Below are 18441 nucleotides of genomic sequence, written 5' to 3'. Positions count from 1 at the left end.
CTATAGGGCAACTCAAATTCAAGTCATTAATGAATCGGGATTCGTGCCACACGGTGCTGCCACCACTCGATTAAAAAGAGTCAGGATAACATCAGGGATGTATATTCATAATATCTATAGGGGATCAGATAAAAAAAATTCTCACCCCTATTAGGGCCGCACTGAAAGCATGGGACCACACCACCAAGCAATGAGATGGCTCTGGAAGATAACGTTAGTGACACCCTTATGAAAGGGCAAGGCACTGAAAGAGAGTTCTCTGGCTTTGCCCAATGGGAACTCACAGGTATAGAAAGAAACCTTAGGAGATATAATTAGAGGGGGTGAAATCAAGACATTTGAAGTACCCCTGGAAGAATTTCACTTGACACCCACCCAACAATGTAAATCTTCAAAACTGACCCATGCACTGCGTACTGAAAAGCTGCAGTGGGCCAAAATCCCAGAGTAGAGTCCCCTGGAGAGGAGAGTTCTGAGGGGATGAGATAACCCAAAAAGTGGTCTCACAACTTTACCACACCGTCATTATCAACACACCAGAAAACCTGAAGGGAAAAGGGCCGGAGAGAGATGTAGGCATTCTGGAAATAGAGAGTGGGAGATAGACCTGATGCACCTCCGGGAAGTGACAATTAAAGCTAAGCTAAGGCTGATACAGATGAAAAATGCTCTACTGAATCTAATATAACAGTAGTAAACTTTATAAAATGGGGCAGGCCAAGAATGCAAATTACTTATGATGCACTATGGAGAAGGGCATATTCCTGCACACTCTCTGGGTATGCCCAAACCTGCAGCATGTTGAGGCTGATCCTCCAGGAACTAGAAATTATATGGGAGGTAGAGATTCCCTTAAAACCCAAACTCGTGAGATTGGGGATCCCCATTGTTACTGACATGCCCAGGGCAACTTTAAGATTTTGCATGCTAGGCTTTTTAGTGACAAAGAGGGACACAGTGCAAATTGGGGCAAGAAACAGATTTCTACAATCAACAAATGGAAGGTGGGAATGAATATGTACATGGAAGCTGAAAGGGTGATCTGTGAGGGGAGAGGATATCCTAGTTTAGTTTAGTTAGATATGGGGTAAATAGAGAAGTCCTTCTTTTATGCCCACAGAATTTGACAAAAATGCAAGGTCTGTTAACTGAGCCATCCTATGCCACTCAGTACAATGAGACTCGATTTAGTTCTACATTTTTTTGTATATTTTGAAGCTTTTAATGTATGTTTATTTTTAATTTAGTTGCAGGTTATTAGATTTGTAGCAGTTCAGGGTAAGAAGTAATTTTATAGTTGAATTACTATTTATTTTTTAAAATATTTTCTTATGTTAATTAAAGAAGTTCAGTAATTTATTCTGCAAATTAAGTAATTGTTTAATTTTTATTTTAATGATGTTTTATAGTTTCTTAATTTTGTAGTGTAATTTTGTTTTAAAATAATTAGGAGCATATTTATACTCAGTTTGCACCAGATCTACGTAATTTTTATTATGCAAATCCGGCACAAACTTAACTCCATATTTATATTTTGACGCTAGACCCGTCTAGTGTCAAAATATTGGAGTTAACGTCATTTTTTTACTGTGAAAACCTACCTTGTGTCAATGAGATGCAAGGTAGGTGTGCCCTGGCAAAAAATGACTCAAAGACCTTAGCGCCATATTTATCAACTCATGCAAAAATTACACACGGGAGGAGGAGGGCCTTAAATAATGGTGCTAAGCTTGCTCAGTGCCATTATTTAACATCTGGGTCAGGCGTTGGGTACCTGTGGGCTCATTTCCATGGTAGGAGGCCATGGAAGCAGCCCACAGGTGCCATTCCCTGCCCCCAGGGACACCCCCGTCCACCCCCATCCACTTCTGGAGGACACCTAAGGATAGGGGAACCCATCCCAGGTAAGTCCAGGTAAGTTATTTTTTTTTAAAGTGCCATAAGGGGGACCTAACTTGGGCCCCCCTACATGGCACTGTGCCCAGTGGCCGTGCCCAGGGGACATATGTCCCCTGGGCTTAGCCTTTGGGCAGGATGGCATGAGTCCTGTCTTTACTAAGACAGGAGTCATGTCCATGGGAGTTGTGCATCAAAAAATGACGCTAGTCATGTTAGAGTCATTTTTCTGACTCTAACCTGACTAGCGCCATTCTTTGATGCACAACCTCCTGTTTCCCCTATGCCTCCCCCACCCAGTTACCATCATTTATTTTGACGCTAAACAGGTCTTACCGCTTGCTAGTGTCATTCCTTAAATATGACGCCCGGCTGGCGTCCAGAAATGGCGCTAGCCGGCTGTAAACCTTTTGACGCAAACCTGCGCTAATGCAGGTTTGCGTCAAAAAGTATAAATCAGAGCCCAAGGTCTTTCATTTTACTAGTTAGCATTAATTCTAGATTTTTTTTAATGAGTTTTATTCGTATTATTTGTTTAGAATTATTTGCTGTGTTTTAAAAACTAATTTCACATTTATAATGTATTTTGAGTAGTAGATAGAAAAGAGCATTTATAGTATATTTTGTCATGGTGTTTAAGATTTTTAAAATATTTTTATTATGATTTTGTTTAAGTTAAGTAAGATGTTATGAATGTAAATGGTTTTGAAAAAACATTTAGTATTTACACCAGTATCTCTAGCCACTCCAAAGTGCAACACATTTCCTAATTTTCTTCAGAATGGAGCAGAAATAGTAAATCTAACCCTTCTGAAGTCCATTGCTTACCTAATATGTAGGCTGGTTGTAGCAGGAAAGCTAACCACTCCACAGTTTAATGCTTTCCCTACTTTTTGCTTAGATTTGAATGGGGATGGTTAAACCACTCCAAATGCCACTGCCTTCCCCAATTTTTCTTAGATTGGAGTTGGACTGATAAATGGGGCCCCTCCAAAGTCAAACACTGTTATACATTTGCTTAGATTGGAGTGGGAAACGTAAATCTAACCCTTCCAAACTTCCCCACATCCCTTGATTTTGGTTACCTTGTAGTGGTAATAGTAAATCTGACCCATCCAATTTTTCCCTACTGTTGCTTAAATCAGAATGGGAATAGTAAAAGTAATGTCTTCCAAGTCCAACACTTTCCCACTATTGCTTAGATTGGAGTAGGAACAGTAAAGACAACCCCTACAAAACTTAACACTTTCCCTACTGTTGTGTTCAAGAGTGGGAATAGTAAGTCTAACCCATCAAAAGTCCACCACTTTCCCTTGATGTTTGGTTACATTGGGGTGGAAACTAAGGGGCATATTTATACTTTTTGATGCAAAACTGCGCTAATGCACTTTTGCTTCAAAAAGATTAGTACCGGCTTGCACCATTCTACAGCTCCAGCCAGGAGCCATATTTAAAGAATGGTGCAAGCCGGCGCTAAGCTTGGGCTAGTGTCAAAATAAAAGATGCTAGCCAGGTTGGGGGGGAGGGGGGCAGTAGAGAATGAGCATCCAACAATGAAGCTAGGCTGGTTAGAGTCAAAGAAAATGCAGCTAATCAGCCTGGCGTCATTTCTTAACGAACAACAATTAACAACACATGACTCTTGTCTTACACAAGACAGGTGTCATGCCCACCACCCCAATGGCCAGCACAGGGGACAAGTGTCCCCTGGGCATGACCATTGCACCAGGTGCCATGCAGGAGGCCCCATATAGGGCCCCCAATGACACTTAAATATTTTATTACAATTACTTACCTTTTCTTACCATACTTACCTGGGATGGGTCCCTCATCCTCAGGTGTCCCTCTGTTGTGGGTGAGGGTGTTCCTGGGTCTTGGGGTAGACACCAGTGGGCCCATTCCATGGCGTTTAGCCATGGAAATGGGTCCACGGGTCCCGTAATGCCTACTCTGACCCAGGTGTTAAATAATGGTGCTAAGCAAGCTTAACGCCATTATTTGGGTATGCCTCCCACCTGTGTGTCATTTTAGCACGGGGATAAATATAGCGCTATGGGGATAGTGTTATTTTTTGGATGGGAACGCCTACCTTGCATCTGATTGAAGCAAAAGTGGATTCGAACATCCAAAAAATGACGATAACTCCAATATTTTGACTCTAGACGCATCTAGCGGCAAACTATAAATGTGGAGTTAGGTTTGCACCATTTTTGCATCAAAAAACATGATGCACAAACAGAGCACAGACAGTATAAATATGATAGGGATTTAGGCTGCAGTCATTGAGTCAATTGAATTCCCTGAAGAAAGTGATGAGGGTCTGCTGAGTAGAGGTGCAGGTGATGAGGCCTCAGATTTACTCCATGAAATTATTTCTGCCAGTAAGATTTAGACTGTTCAAGAAGATACAAGTGGGGAGATTGCATGTAAAGAGCTAATCATGCTAGTTAGAAAGCTTCTCTTTTACTATGGCCATTCCCATTCTTTGAGGACTGATGCTAATGGTGTTTTATTCTGTGTACTAGGACACTGATAACCAGACCTCAGTCCATGTGCTCTGAGCTATAAAACATGTTGAAATCAGCTAACAGCTAAATGCCATGATTAAATTTACTATATCACCTATCAAGTACAGCAACTGTGTGATTTACAAGTGTGACCCGGCCAATATGACCCAAGGCCTAACAATCTTGTCTGACAGCTCCAGTTTAAAATATGCAGGCCAACATGTCGAAATAGCCTTTTTTGACAGGAGGAAGCATTCCTTGTTAAAATAATATCAGCCTTATGCAGGCTTTGCACCCCACAAGACAGTGTGTATGGTTTTTAAAAGTAGGACATATAGGCCCTCATTACAACCGTGGCAGTAAATGCCGCCTACTGCCGTGCTGATGGCCGTCAACATACCGTGACCACAGCGGTATTCCGCTACAGGTATTATGACCCACACAAAAAAATCCGTCACTATACAGACACCCACACAAGTCCGCCAGACCAAAGGTCAGTGATAAACTGGCAATTGCAAAACCCACACTGTTACGCCAACAGGAATACGCCCACAGTATCACGACCCATGAATCACTGCGCTCAAAATACAAACACATTTACAAAACACCACCACATTGAACAATTCAAACTACACACACCTGACTCACATACACACATCACAACCACACACTCACACCACTATAAAACACACACCCACATTACCCACAACCTTTTCAACAAAAATAAGATTGCCAACAGAGAGAGACACAAGCCAAGATCACCCACTCAATCTGAGCCATAGAACACAATCACCCACACACCCTAACACATCACCTCACACATCACCCCTCACATCCTCACACATATCACTCACACCACAGCCATGGTACCCGAAAGACACCCCAAGTTTTCAGAGGAGGAGCTAAGGGTCATGGTGGAGGAAATCATCCGGTTAGAGCCACAGCTATTCGGATCACAGATGCAGCAGATGTCCACTGCAAGGAAGATAGAGCTATTGCCGAGGATCGTGGACAGGGTCAACACCGGGGGACAGCATCCCAGAACTAGGGATGACATCAGGAAGAGGTGGAACGACCTACGGGGGAAGATGCATTCCGTGGTTGCAAGACACCAGCTATCCGTACAGAGGACTGGCGGTGGGCCCCCATCTCCTTCCCCACAACTAACAACATGGGAGGAGCAAGTCTTGGCAATAATGCATCCTGAGGGACTTGCAGGAGTAGCAGGAGGACTGGACTCTGGTAAGTCACATATTACCTACTTTATCCCCCGCTACCTGCATGCCATCACAAACTCCTACCCCTACCCTCACCCCCATCACTCCACCACCTCACACATACCCCACCATCACAACCTACACATCCCAATGCCAAACCCTGCATGTAACACCAATGCATGGACCCCCATCACAGACCTGCATGGACACCCATCTCCATAGCATGCCCAGTAGAGACACTCACACAGCCCACAAAGTCACCACGAACACAAGGCAAAGCTGACAGGGAAATCACAATCATACAGGGAAACACACCCATGCACAAGATGGCACACACAGATACACTAACACTGCGTTTGCATCCCCACAGGACCCCTCCTCAATGTTACCGGAGAGGAGGTGCCAGATACATCCAGTCCCCACCAAAGAGACCCACAGTGATGACAGCAGCTCTGCACACCTGAATCAGGATGACCAACGTGGCCCATCAGGGACCTCTGGACAGTCGGTTACCCTGCCACAGTCCCAACCCACTACATAGCCTCCCTCCTCAGGAAACACCAGCACAGCACCCACCCACCCAGCGGGCCCAATGCCAATGTCCCCAGGACACATCAATCAGCAGTGTGTCCACCACTACAGGGACCCCAGGCAACCCCACAAACCCAGGATGATCAGGGACCTGAGATCAGTGTCAGTGGGCACACGGTTCAGGGGACAGAGGAACAGGACAACAGGGAAGCTGGGAGGACTGCTGTGTGACAGGGGGAGGACAGGCCCAGGGAACCCACTCTCCAGGAGGAACTCACCAACATCCTGGGAGCATACCACCATTCCCAGGAGACGATGGGCCAGATACTGGCCAAGTTGCAGGAGACACAGCGGCTGCAGGAGGGACAGTACCGGGGGATCAGGGAGGACATAAAATACACCTACACCATCCTGTTCACCATTGCAGGGGAGCTGGTTGACATGGCCAACACCATGAGGGAGGCAGTGGCACACCAACGGGCCCCTGACACTAGCCACACCGATGAACAGCTCTCCACCTCCTCCGGCGCTAGTGGACAGGAGGCCTCGCCACAGGAACAACAGGCCACGAGCATCCCACCCCCTACAGAAGGAGAACCACCCCGCAAACGGTCCCTGTGACCCAGGCAGAAGCAAAGAACATTGCCAAGACCCCCGCCAGGAAATAAGACTCTCCTGATTGTCACCCTTGTGACCCACTCTGTCACCCTGTTCATCTTGAACTGCCATAACTCCCCTTCCTATGCCCCATTGGACAATGCACTTGTGATACCAAGCGACTGGACTCGAACTGGACATTCTCCACCCTCACCCCAGCCCATTGCACATCCCCCTCTACTTATGAGCACTTAAATAAACACCCTTGGAACAAATACAAATCTGGAGTCTGTCAAATGATTCAAATATGTATTAGTTCAAAATTATCAATGCATTGCAAGTCAAATGTACATATAAATATATTTTGGAATGACCTTTGGTGGGTAGCAGTACACATAGCAGGAGCCAGAGTGGGGCACAGAGATCTGAAAATAGAAATGCCAAATGGTACAGTCAATGGCCATAGACATAGGGAAACAGCCTGCCATGTACAATGTCCAACAGAAAAGTGAAAAGTTAAGTGAACTTACAGTCTCTTACCTGTGTGTCACTAGAAGTACTGTTGAATTATATTGCTTCTGTTGTCAACATCTTCTTCCTTTGCCTCCTCTTCCTCAATTTCCACAGGCTCCACTGCTGTCACAAGACCATCTCCAGGCACATCCTCCTGCAGAAAAGGCACCTGGCGTCTCAAGGCCAGGTTGTGCAACATGCAACAATGATCTGGCACACCTTCTTGGGTGAGTAGTACAGGGAGCCACCAGTCAGATGGAGGCACCAAAACCCGGCCTTCAGGAGGCCGAAGGTCCTTTCAATAATCCTCCTTGTACACCCATGTGCCTCATTGTAACGTTCCTCTGCTCTTGTCCGGCATTCCTCACTGGGGTCAGTAGCCATGAGAGGTTGGGGTAACCAGAGTCACTTGCAAATATCGAGGGACAACTGTTAGACACACACTAACCCTTAGGGACAACCCCATAGCCAGACACCAACTTATACTGTGTGGGGACCTTGGGCTCACCTATTATCCACACCTGGTGCCTCTGGAGTTGGCCCATCACATATGGGATGCTGCTATTCCTCAAGATAAAGGCATCATGCACAGAGCCAGGATATTTGGCATTCACATGGGAGATGTGCTGGTGTGCCAATCTCACCATCTGCACATTCATAGAGTGATAGCTTTTTCTATTCCTGAATACTTGTTTAGTTCTCAAGGGGGGTACAAATGCCACATGTGTACCATCAATGGCACCAATGATGTTGGGGATTTGTCCCAGGGAATCAAAGTCAGCTTTCACTGTGGCCAAATCCTCTACCTGGGGAACACGACGTAGCTGCACATGTGTTTCAGCAGCGCTGACAACACTCTGGCCAACACATTGGAGACATTGGCTGAGAAATCCCTAATGCCATAGCCACTGTTGTTTGGAAGGAACCACTTGCCAGGAAATGGATCACCAACAGGACCTGCACTAGAGGGGGGATACCTGTGGGCTGGCGGATAGATGACATCAGGTCTGGCTCCAATTGGGCACATAGTTCTAGGATTGTGGCACTATCAAGTCTGTATGTTATGATAATGTGTCTGTCCTCCATTGTTGCAAGGTCCACTAGGGGTCTGTACACCGGAGGATGCCGCCATCTCATATTCAGCCTCAGCGGTTGAAGCCTATGGAGGAAAACGGTAAGTAGAGAGTCCTATTCAAACATCTATTGCACTAATGATGATTTGTTTACTTTACAGAACCAAGATGTGAACCCGGCAATCAGTTGCTGTGCCACTGTCTGCTGTGACGCAGTTAGGTGCCATGCCCTGTGCCCCCCTGAAATGGTGGCTGCTGGACCTGTGAGGAGGGACAAGTGAAAATTAGGTATTTCCAATGGCGTTGTGCGCCGTCGTGGTCGATGTCCGCCGCGCTACTTTGCATTGGGTATCATTGGGCCCTATGGGTTCCAGGAGCCAATGGCAATGTGCGCCGGTGGTGACGGTACACACCGCCATGGACGTGACCGGCATTTTCTATCTGTTCACTCACTTTCTACCTGACCTTCAACAGGAGAGGACCTACACTGCAAGTGGTGCTGTGACCTGTGTCTGGAAGCGACAATGGCTCATGCGTCTGGGGAAAGGGCCCCTGTCTTCACTGCGAAGGAGTTGGAGAAACTGGTGGATGGGGTCCTACCCCAATACACGTTACTCTACGGTCCTCCAGACAAACAGGTGAGTACACTGTGAGCATGATGTGTGGGCCATGAATGCATGGATTGCTGTGTGTGTAGCCACATGTGGAAGAGGGGAGCAGAGGCGACCTGGCCAGAGGGCTGCATGTAAGGTGGTCAATGTATGTGCGTCAGGGGATGGGAGGGATATGGTGGGCCATGAGTGTGACAGTCCGGACGGTTGACTAATTCCCTTTTCTGCTGACATATCCATGCAGGTCAGTGCCCACCAGAAAAAGGGTATTTGGCGTGCCATCGCCAAGGAGGTGCGGACCCTGGGGGCCTTTGACAGGCGGAGCACCCACTGCAGCAAAAGACGGAAGGACCTGCGCCACTGGGCAAAGAAGACGGTGGAGGCCCAGATGGGGCTGGCCTCCCAACGAAGAAGGGGTGCCCATCGCACCATGACCCCACTGATGTTCCGCATCCTGGCTGTGGCCTCTCCGCATTTGGATGGATGCTTGAAGGCATCACAGCAGCCACAAGGGAGTGAGTACAGATTCTGAATCCTGACTTTGCACGCGTTAAGTGGTACCTGGGTGGGGGATGTGAGCTATGGGTACCCCTAGGCCAGGGCAAAGATGGCAGGGTAGATCCCTTGTTGGACATGCTCTGAAGCACTCCTACCTCAATAGTGTTCGTGGACATCTACTACTGGGCAGAGTCCTGTGGGTTTCAGGTGTGCAGCTATGGCAGTAGGCATTGTACCCGATGGGCTTGTGACTATCTTAGTAACTTGTAGTGCATGGCATAGTGCATAGGGCTTCTCCCTGTGTGTTGTGTAGGCCAATGGTAGTGGTGTTGCTGTCATTGGCCAAGTGTATCCTCTGTCTCCCCCCCTTTTTGTTTTGTCACCCTGTCCTTGTGTGCATTAGCATCATCTGGCAGAGGAGAAGAGGCACCAGTGACGGAGGGAGCTGCATCCCTCATGGGCCTGGAGGCAGAATCCACTGAGGGTGAGGGCTCCAGTGGGACGGAGGGTGAGGGGAGCACCACGACGGGGACAGGAGGGGAGACCACAGACAGCGACTCCTCCTCCGATGGAAGCTCCTTGGCGGAGGTGGACACCTCTGTGCCCACCCCAACAACAGGTACAGCCACCACCCCCCCTACCAGCACCACCCTCCCAGCAGCCCCTCAGCGTGTTTCCCGTGCCCGCTCACCCAGGAGGGTGGGCATTTCCTTCACCCCAGGCACCTCAGGCCCTGCCCCAGTCAGCCCTGCTGCCCTCAGTGAGGAGGCTACTGACCTCCTGAGATCCCTCACTGTTGGGCTGTCAACCATTCTGAATGCCATCCAGGGTGTCGAGAGGCATTTTCAACAAACAAATGCATACCTGGAGGGCATTCACTCTGGCGTGGTGGCCCGACAGAGAGTATTTCAGGCTCTGGCCTAAACACTGATGGCAGCCCTTGTACCTGTCTCTAGCCTCCCCCCTCCAACTTCCTCTACCCAGTCCCAATCCCCTCAACCCCAGCCTATCCCAAGCACACCTTCAGACCAGCATTCACCCAAATCAACACACAGAAGTCACTCAGGCAAACACAAGCACCACACTTCATCTCACAGGCACTCACACAAGCACCTTCCCCATGCAAACACACCAACATCCACTGCCTCCACTGTGTCCCCCCCTCCTCGTCGTCCACCTCCCTCCCACTAGCATCTCCACTCACACTTGCATGCACAACATTCTCATCTACTAGCTCCATCACTAGCACGCCCATCACGACACACCCCTCATGACCAGTCACCTGTGTCCTCTCCCTTTGTGTCTGTGACCTCTCCACCAAAAGTACACAAATGCAGGCACCCACCCACCCAACAGCCATCCACCTCACAACCCATGCACCTTCACCCACACTCAGCACACAGACACTTCCTACAACCACTCCCTCTTCCCCCACTCCCAAACTGTCTCCCTCTTCCCACCCCAGTGTTTCTAAAAAGCTTTTCCTGGCAAACATTGACCTCATCCCTACCCCTCCCCTCCGTCCTTCCCCTTGGGCCAGGGTGTCCAGAACCCAGGCCAGCACCTCAGCCACCAAGTCGGTGTCCGCTGTGGTACCTGCAACTCACAGAGGCTCAAAGGGGGCACCCGTTGGCCCAGCCAGTGTGCCACCAACCCCTTCAAAGGACAAAACCATTCCGCCACCTGCCAAGGTGAAGAAGGGGACAGCATGCAGCAAGGAGCACAAACCACCCAGCAAAGCCTCCTCCAAAACTCCAGCTGCCAGAGCCAAGGTCACAAGACCATCTGCCAAGGTGAGGAAGGGGCAGAAAACACTAGTCGTCGGAGGCTGCAGGTGAAGGCCTGGTGGCCAACACCACAACCGCCAGCCCCACCACCGCTGCTAGCACCACCACTGTCAGCAGCAGCAGCCCCAGTGGGCAGCTGTCTGAGGCTGCAGAAGAAGGGCTGGAGCCTCCCACCACCACTGACAGCACCGGCACCTGCACCACAGCCAGCACCGCCAGCAGCCCTGCCGCAAGCACCACCACCTGCACCGCTGACAGTAGGACCACTACCAGCAGCAGCAGCCCCAGTGGGCAGCCGTCAGAGGCTGCAGGAGACAGGCTGGAGCCTCCCACCACCACTGGCAGCAGCCCCACCAGCACCGGCACTACCACCAGTTTGCAACCTTAGCCACCGCAGGATGGAGTCTAGCCCTGCCTCCGTGGACTATCATGCAGCCTGTTCCCTGCAAATCTCGTGTCTCAGACACCCAGATGAGGGAATGTGAACTGCCACACCCCAAGTGTTGCATCACTGTGCACAAAGTCCCCTCCAGAACTAGTGGAGATATGCATCCACTCACCCCCTCCTTGGCAGGATGAAGCACACTGGGCACAAGGCCCCCTCCAGAACCAGTGGAGATATGCATCCACTCACCCCCCCTCCAGAACCAGTGGAGATATGCATCCACTCACCCCCTCCTTGGCAGGATGAAGCACACTGGGCATAAGGCCCCCTCCAAAACCAGTGGAGATATGCATCCACTCACCCCCTCCTTGGCAGGATAAAGCACATTGGGCACAAGGCCCCCTCCAGAACCAGTGGAGAAGCCATCCACTAGAGAGACTGTGGCCTTTCACTCCCCAGGACCAAGCAGTGGGCAAACCACCCATTTGAGAGACTGTGGCCTTGCACTCCACAGGACCAAGCAGTGTGTAAACCACCCACTTGAGAGACTGTGGCCTTGCACTCCCAAGGACAAAGCAGTGGGCAAACCACCCACTTGAGAGACTGTGGCCTTGCACTCCTCAGGACATCACTGTGGGTGGATGGGGGTGTTGCGTGTGTGTGTCACCCTCTTTTTCCTCCCCCCCCTGTGTTCTAGGTGCAGTACTCACCGTGGTCGTCGCCTCTGCCTTTTGTATTCCTGGTAGATGAGAAGGTAGACCAGCATGGGCAGGACCTGTAGCTCGGGCTCCATGGCGTCCTGGTTCTTCGTCGAGTGTGGAGAGGTGAGTGGTTTCCCTTCTGTGTTCTGTTTCCGCCGTGCTTTTGATGGCATTGATACCGCCCCGAAAAAGCTGGCGGGTTGTAATTCTGTGGGTGGTACATTGACTTCCGCCTGTCTGTTGGAGGTGACCGCAGCGGTGTTTGCTGCTACTGCCGTGGCAGTCGGAGTGTTAAAGTGGCTGTCTGTGTTGGTGGTTTCCGCCGTGGTTGTGATCCCATTTTTTTTACCGCCGGCCTGTTGGCGATATTACCGCCGCTTTAACACCAACCACAAGGGTTGTACTGAGGGCCATAGTAATTTACCATTATCATGTACTTACAGGGACTAGGATCCGAAAGCTATTTTCACTATAGCAAGGCTTGCTGGCCCATAGAGAAACAATGGGAAGTGGGTTTAAATATTAATTGAGCTGTCTCTGTATTGGTACCAGCTATAACAAGCATTTGCAATGCAGCGGGTCTCGTGTTTGCTCGTGTTAGAGCTGATAGCGTTGTAAACTCCTAACCAGACTTTTCACTGGTAATGAAACCTATCTGCAAAAGTGCAATTATGTACGTAACCGGAAAAAGTGCAATTAACTGTGTATCAGGGTCGATATTATGTAAAGCGCTCGACTTCTGCCAAACGAGATCGCGCTGGGAAAATAGAGAAAAAGTAGTCCAGGAGCCGGATGGAAAACAGCAAGCCTCGCATGTTTTTCTGTACTTGGTCGATGCGCTCGAGGAGGGCTATCCACCGGAAAAGGCATGACGTATGCATGCCTTCCACTAATGGAATCAAGCAGATTCTAACAGGCAAGCCCACAAGCCAATGAAAGACACTGACGTGACATGGACAGGGCTCCGAGCCCTTTTTAATTCCCAAAGCGTCTCGCTTAGCGAAACGCATGCGCAAGCGCATGCGACGCAGGCTCGGCCCTAAAAATGAATACATTACTATCTTTAATATCTAATAAAAGCCCAACACAATGGTGAAGTGAGATTTTTAATAAATATTATGATACAGTATCTTTTAGGCAATTATATTTTTTCCTGCCTGAAGCTCCTGGAGGATAATTTGCACTATCTCTCTAGCAGTGGCCCAATGAATGCTTAAACCTGATGACATGAAAAATGCTCCCAGAGCAGATATGATGGCTTGGGTGTGAGGTGGTTGTAGGAAAGTACCATCTTGCCTGGCATGTTACCCCCAATTTTCACTGTATATATGTTGTTTTAGTTGTATGTGTCACTGGGACCCTGGTAACCCAGGGCCCCAGTGCTCATAAGTGTGCCTGAATGTGTTACCTGTGTAGTGACTAACTGTCTCACTGAGGCTCTGCTAATCAGAACCTCAGTGGTTATGCTCTCTCATTTCTTTCCAAATTGTCACTGACAGGCTAGTGACCATTTTTACCAATTTACATTGGCTTACTGGAACACCCTTATAATTCCCTAGTATATGGTACTGAGGTACCCAGGGTATTGGGGTTCCAGGAGATCCCTATGGGCTGCAGCATTTCTTTTGCCACCCATAGGAAGCTCTGACAATTCTTACACAGGCCTGCCACTGCAGCCTGAGTGAAATAACGTCCACGTTATTTCACAGCCATTTTACACTGCACTTAAGTAACTTATAAGTCACCTATATGTCTAACCTTTACCTGGTAAAGGTTAGGTGCAAAGTTACTTAGTGTGAGGGCACCCTGGCACTAGCCAAGGTGCCCCCACATTGTTCAGAGCCAATTCACTGAACTTTGTGAGTGCGGGGACACCATTACACGCGTGCACTACATATAGGTCACTACCTATATGTAGCTTCACCATGGTAACTCCGAATATGGCCATGTAACATGTCTATGATCATGGAATTGCCCCCTCTATGCCATCCTGGCATTGTTGGTACAATTCCATGATCCCAGTGGTCTGTAGCACAGACCCTGGTACTGCCAGACTGCCCTTCCTGGGGTTTCTCTGCAGCTGCTGCTGCTGCCAACCCCTCAGACAGGCAGCTGCCCTCCTGGGGTCCAGCCAGGCCTGGCCCAGGATGGCAGAACAAAGAACTTCCTCTGAGAGAGGGTGTGACACCCTCTCCCTTTGGAAAATGGTGTGAAGGCAGGGGAGGAGTAGCCTCCCCCAGCCTCTGGAAATGCTTTGTTGGGCACAGATGTGCCCAATTCTGCATAAGCCAGTCTACACCGGTTCAGGGACCCCTTAGCCCCTGCTCTGGCGCGAAACTGGACAAAGGAAAGGGGAGTGACCACTCCCCTGACCTGCACCTCCCCTGGGAGGTGTCCAGAGCTCCTCCAGTGTGCTCCAGACCTCTGCCATCTTGGAAACAGAGGTGCTGCTGGCACACTGGACTGCTCTGAGTGGCCAGTGCCACCAGGTGACGTCAGAGACTCCTTGTGATAGGCTCCTTCAGGTGTTAGTAGCCTTTCCTCTCTCCTAGGTAGCCAAACCCTCTTTTCTGGCTATTTAGGGTCTCTGTCTCTGGGGAAACTTTAGATAACGAATGCATGAGCTCAGCCGAGTTCCTCTGCATCTCCCTCTTCACCTTCTGATAAGGAATCGACCGCTGACCGCGCTGGAAGCCTGCACACCTGCAACAAAGTAGCAAAGACGACTACTGCAACTCTGTAACGCTGATCCTGCCGCCTTCTCGACTGTTTTCCTGCTTGTGCATGCTGTGGGGGTAGTCTGCCTCCTCTCTGCACCAGAAGCTCCGAAGAAATCTCCCGTGGGTCGACGGAATCTTCCCCCTGCAACCGCAGGCACCAAAAAGCTGCATTACCGGTCCCTTGGGTCTCCTCTCAGCACGACGAGCGAGGTCCCTCGAATCCAGCGACACCGTCCAAGTGACCCCCACAGTCCAGTGACTCTTCAGCCCAAGTTTGGTGGAGGTAAGTCCTTCTCCGGCCCCTGTGCACTTCCGGCGGAAATCCTGTGTGCACAGCCAAGCCTGGGTCCACGGCACTCTAACCTGCATTGCACGACTTTCTAAGTTGGTCTCCGGCGACGTGGGACTCCTTTGTGCAACTTCGGCGAGCACTGTTTCACGCATCCTCGTAGTGCCTGTTTCTGGCACTTCTCCGGGTGCTACCTGCTTTAGTGAGGGCTCTTTGTCTTGCTCGACGTCCCCTCTCTCTGCAGGTCCAATTTGCGACCTTCTGGTCCCTCCTGGGCCCCAGCAGCGTCCAAAAACGCCAAACGCACGATTTGCGTGTAGCAAGGCTTGTTGGCGTCCATCCGGCGGGAAAACACTTCTGCACGACTCTCCAAGGCGTGGGGGATCCATCCTCCAAAGGGGAAGTCTCTAGCCCTTGTCGTTCCTGCAGTATTCACAGTTCTTCAGCCTAGTAAGAGCTTCTTTGCACCAACCGCTGGCATTTCTTGGGCATCTGCCCACCTCCGAGCTGCTTGTGACTTTTGGACTTGGTCCCCTTGTTCCACAGGTACCTTCAGACAGGAATCCATCGTTGTTGCATTGCTGATTTGTGTTTTCCTTGCATTCTCCCTCTAACACGACTATTTTGTCCTTAGGGGAACTTTAGTGCACTTTGCACTCACTTTTCAGGGTCTTGGGGAGGGTTATTTTTCTAACTCTCACTATTTTCTAATAGTCCCAGCGACCCTCTACAAGGTCACATAGGTTTGGGGTCCATTCGTGGTTCGCATTCCACTTCTGGAGTATATGGTTTGTGTTGCCCCTATCCCTATGTTTCCCCATTGCATCCTATTGTAACTATACATTGTTTGCACTGTTTTCTAAGACTATACTGCATATTTTTGCTATTGTGTATATATATCTTGTGTATATTTCCTATCCTCTCACTGAGGGTACACTCTAAGATACTTTGGCATATTGTCATAAAAATAAAGTACCTTTATTTTTAGTATAACTGTGTATTGTGTTTTCTTATGATATTGTGCATATGACACTAAGTGGTACTGTAGTAGCTTCACACGTCTCCTAGTTCAGCCTGAGCTGCTCTGCTAAGCTACCATTATCTATCAGCCTAAGCTGCTAGACACCCTATACACTAATAAGGGATAACTGGGCCTGGTGCAAGGTGCAAGTACCCCTTGGTACTCACTACAAGCCAGTCCAGCCTCCTACAGTGGTGTTTTCTCTTTTTGTAGGAATACCAGTTTGGGTACACCCAGGAACGTATTCTAATTACAAGGGGTCTTCACTGCCACATGCAAATGTTAGGTGAAACTTCCCAGTGAGGCAGGCACAAACCCAGTAGGATGAGTGCTTCCCCCAGAAATGGACTGAAGTAACTTGGCAAGAAGAAGGGCACTACCATGGCCACATCTGAGGTGGACACAGGCTCTGCCCAAAGGAAGAAAACATTTTCCATATTGGATTTTAAGAAAGAGGGGTACAGTAAAAAATGTTGTAGTAGGAAAAACAGGAACTGCTGCAAATATGGATAGACGTGTAGTTTATAGGTTAGGGAGGGCCAAGGAGTCACCCCCATCACCTAGCTAGAGCTAAGCACAAATGTGACACTCACAGTATCTCCCTCAGAACACTTTCTGGACCTGTGAAAGAACAGAAGGGGGCTAGACTTGCTGTCTGTGACCTAAGAAGAGCCTAGAAAACTGAACCTGCTTTCTTCTCAACCCAGGAGAACCTCAAGGGTTATAATGCTGAACTTCTGGTCAAAGTCAATGGACACAAGCTACAAGATGCCTTTTCTGTAACTTCTCAGCTGACCAGTTGCAATTGGACCTGGTCTGGCTCTGCTGTTGGCTTCAACTGAAGTGAATATTCACCTAAAAGTGCTGTCCTCAGGGTCCTGGAACCCTGGCTGATGTCAAAGTGCACTCGTCCTAACTTTTCCTGAAAGCTGGAACGTTGGCTTGAAAGACCTAAGGAGCACTGGGAACAACCTGCTAAGCTGATCTGATGAAGATGTGTTGTCGCAAGGCCAAAGATTCAGGTTTACTCTTCCACAACAGCAAATCTGATTCAGCAGGACCTCATATAGAAGTTGTCCAGCCTCGTGAATACCTCTTCAGCTACAACCTGCAGCTGTACCCCACTGGATGAATCTAAGAACCTAAAAAGTGACTAAGGGCCAGATGTAGCAATATACCAAATTGCGACTTGCAATTTGCGAGTGCCTGCGACTTCCAAATTGCAAGTCGCAATTTGGTATGCAGAAAGGTGTTCAGACACCTTCTGCGAGTCGCTATGGGGTCGCAAAGACCCACCTCATTAATATTCATGAGGTGGGTCGCAATTTGCGCCCCCATAGCGACTCTGGGCACTCACGGGGATGGAGGCCTGCTGGGAACAGCAGACCTCCATGTCCGTGACTGCTTTTAAATAAAGCAGTTTTTTTTTTCCAAGTGCAGCCCGTTTTCCTTAAAGGAAAACGAGCTGCACTTAGAAAAAAAAAACGAAACATTTTGTTTCTGATTTTTTCAGGGCAGGCAGTGGTCCCTTGGACCACTGCCTGCTCTGAAAAATATTTTTGGGTCCAGTCACAAAGGGGAAGGGGTCCCCTGGGGACCCCTTCCCGTTTGCGAGTGGGTTACCATCCACTTCAAGTGGATGGTAACTGCGCGGTCGCAAATGGAATTGCATACCACTGCGACTCGCAAATAGGAAGGGAACACCCCTTCCTATTTGCGACTCGGAAATGCATTTTGCGAGTCGGTTCCGACTCGCAAAATGCATTTCTACATAGCAAACACGCATTTGCGACTCGCAAATGGTGATTTTCGCCGTTTGCGAGTCGCAAAGTGTTTGCTACATCTGGCCCTAAGAGTGAAGGCAGAAAGCTTCACTGGGCAAAGGTGCAAATTGTATCCAGCCAGCAAAGAATCTTCCCTGGTTGCAAAATTCAAATTTCTCCTGCTTTGAGCTTTCCCACAAAAAGGCATCAGCTGCTTCCAAAAGAAAACATTTTCCATATTGGATTTTAATTGCTATTCAATGGCTATCTGATGATGTGGAGCCCTCTTCAGCCATAGCCTGCTACCCTGCCCTGATAAAGATTTTTGACTT

At 49.0% G+C, this 18441-nt stretch overlaps 1 protein-coding gene across 1 annotated transcript in view; it reads left to right on the top strand.

Moving 5' to 3' along the window:
- The window catches only part of LOC138286994 (putative olfactory receptor 8G3), a 40531-nt gene that overhangs the window by 21932 nt on the left and 158 nt on the right, over positions 1-18441 (top strand). The gene's annotated exons all lie outside the window — the stretch shown is intronic.

This window comes from Pleurodeles waltl, chromosome 4_1 (genome assembly GCF_031143425.1).
Source record: "Pleurodeles waltl isolate 20211129_DDA chromosome 4_1, aPleWal1.hap1.20221129, whole genome shotgun sequence".
NCBI lineage: Eukaryota > Metazoa > Chordata > Amphibia > Caudata > Salamandridae > Pleurodeles > Pleurodeles waltl.
This window is presented reverse-complemented; position numbering and strand designations above follow the sequence as displayed.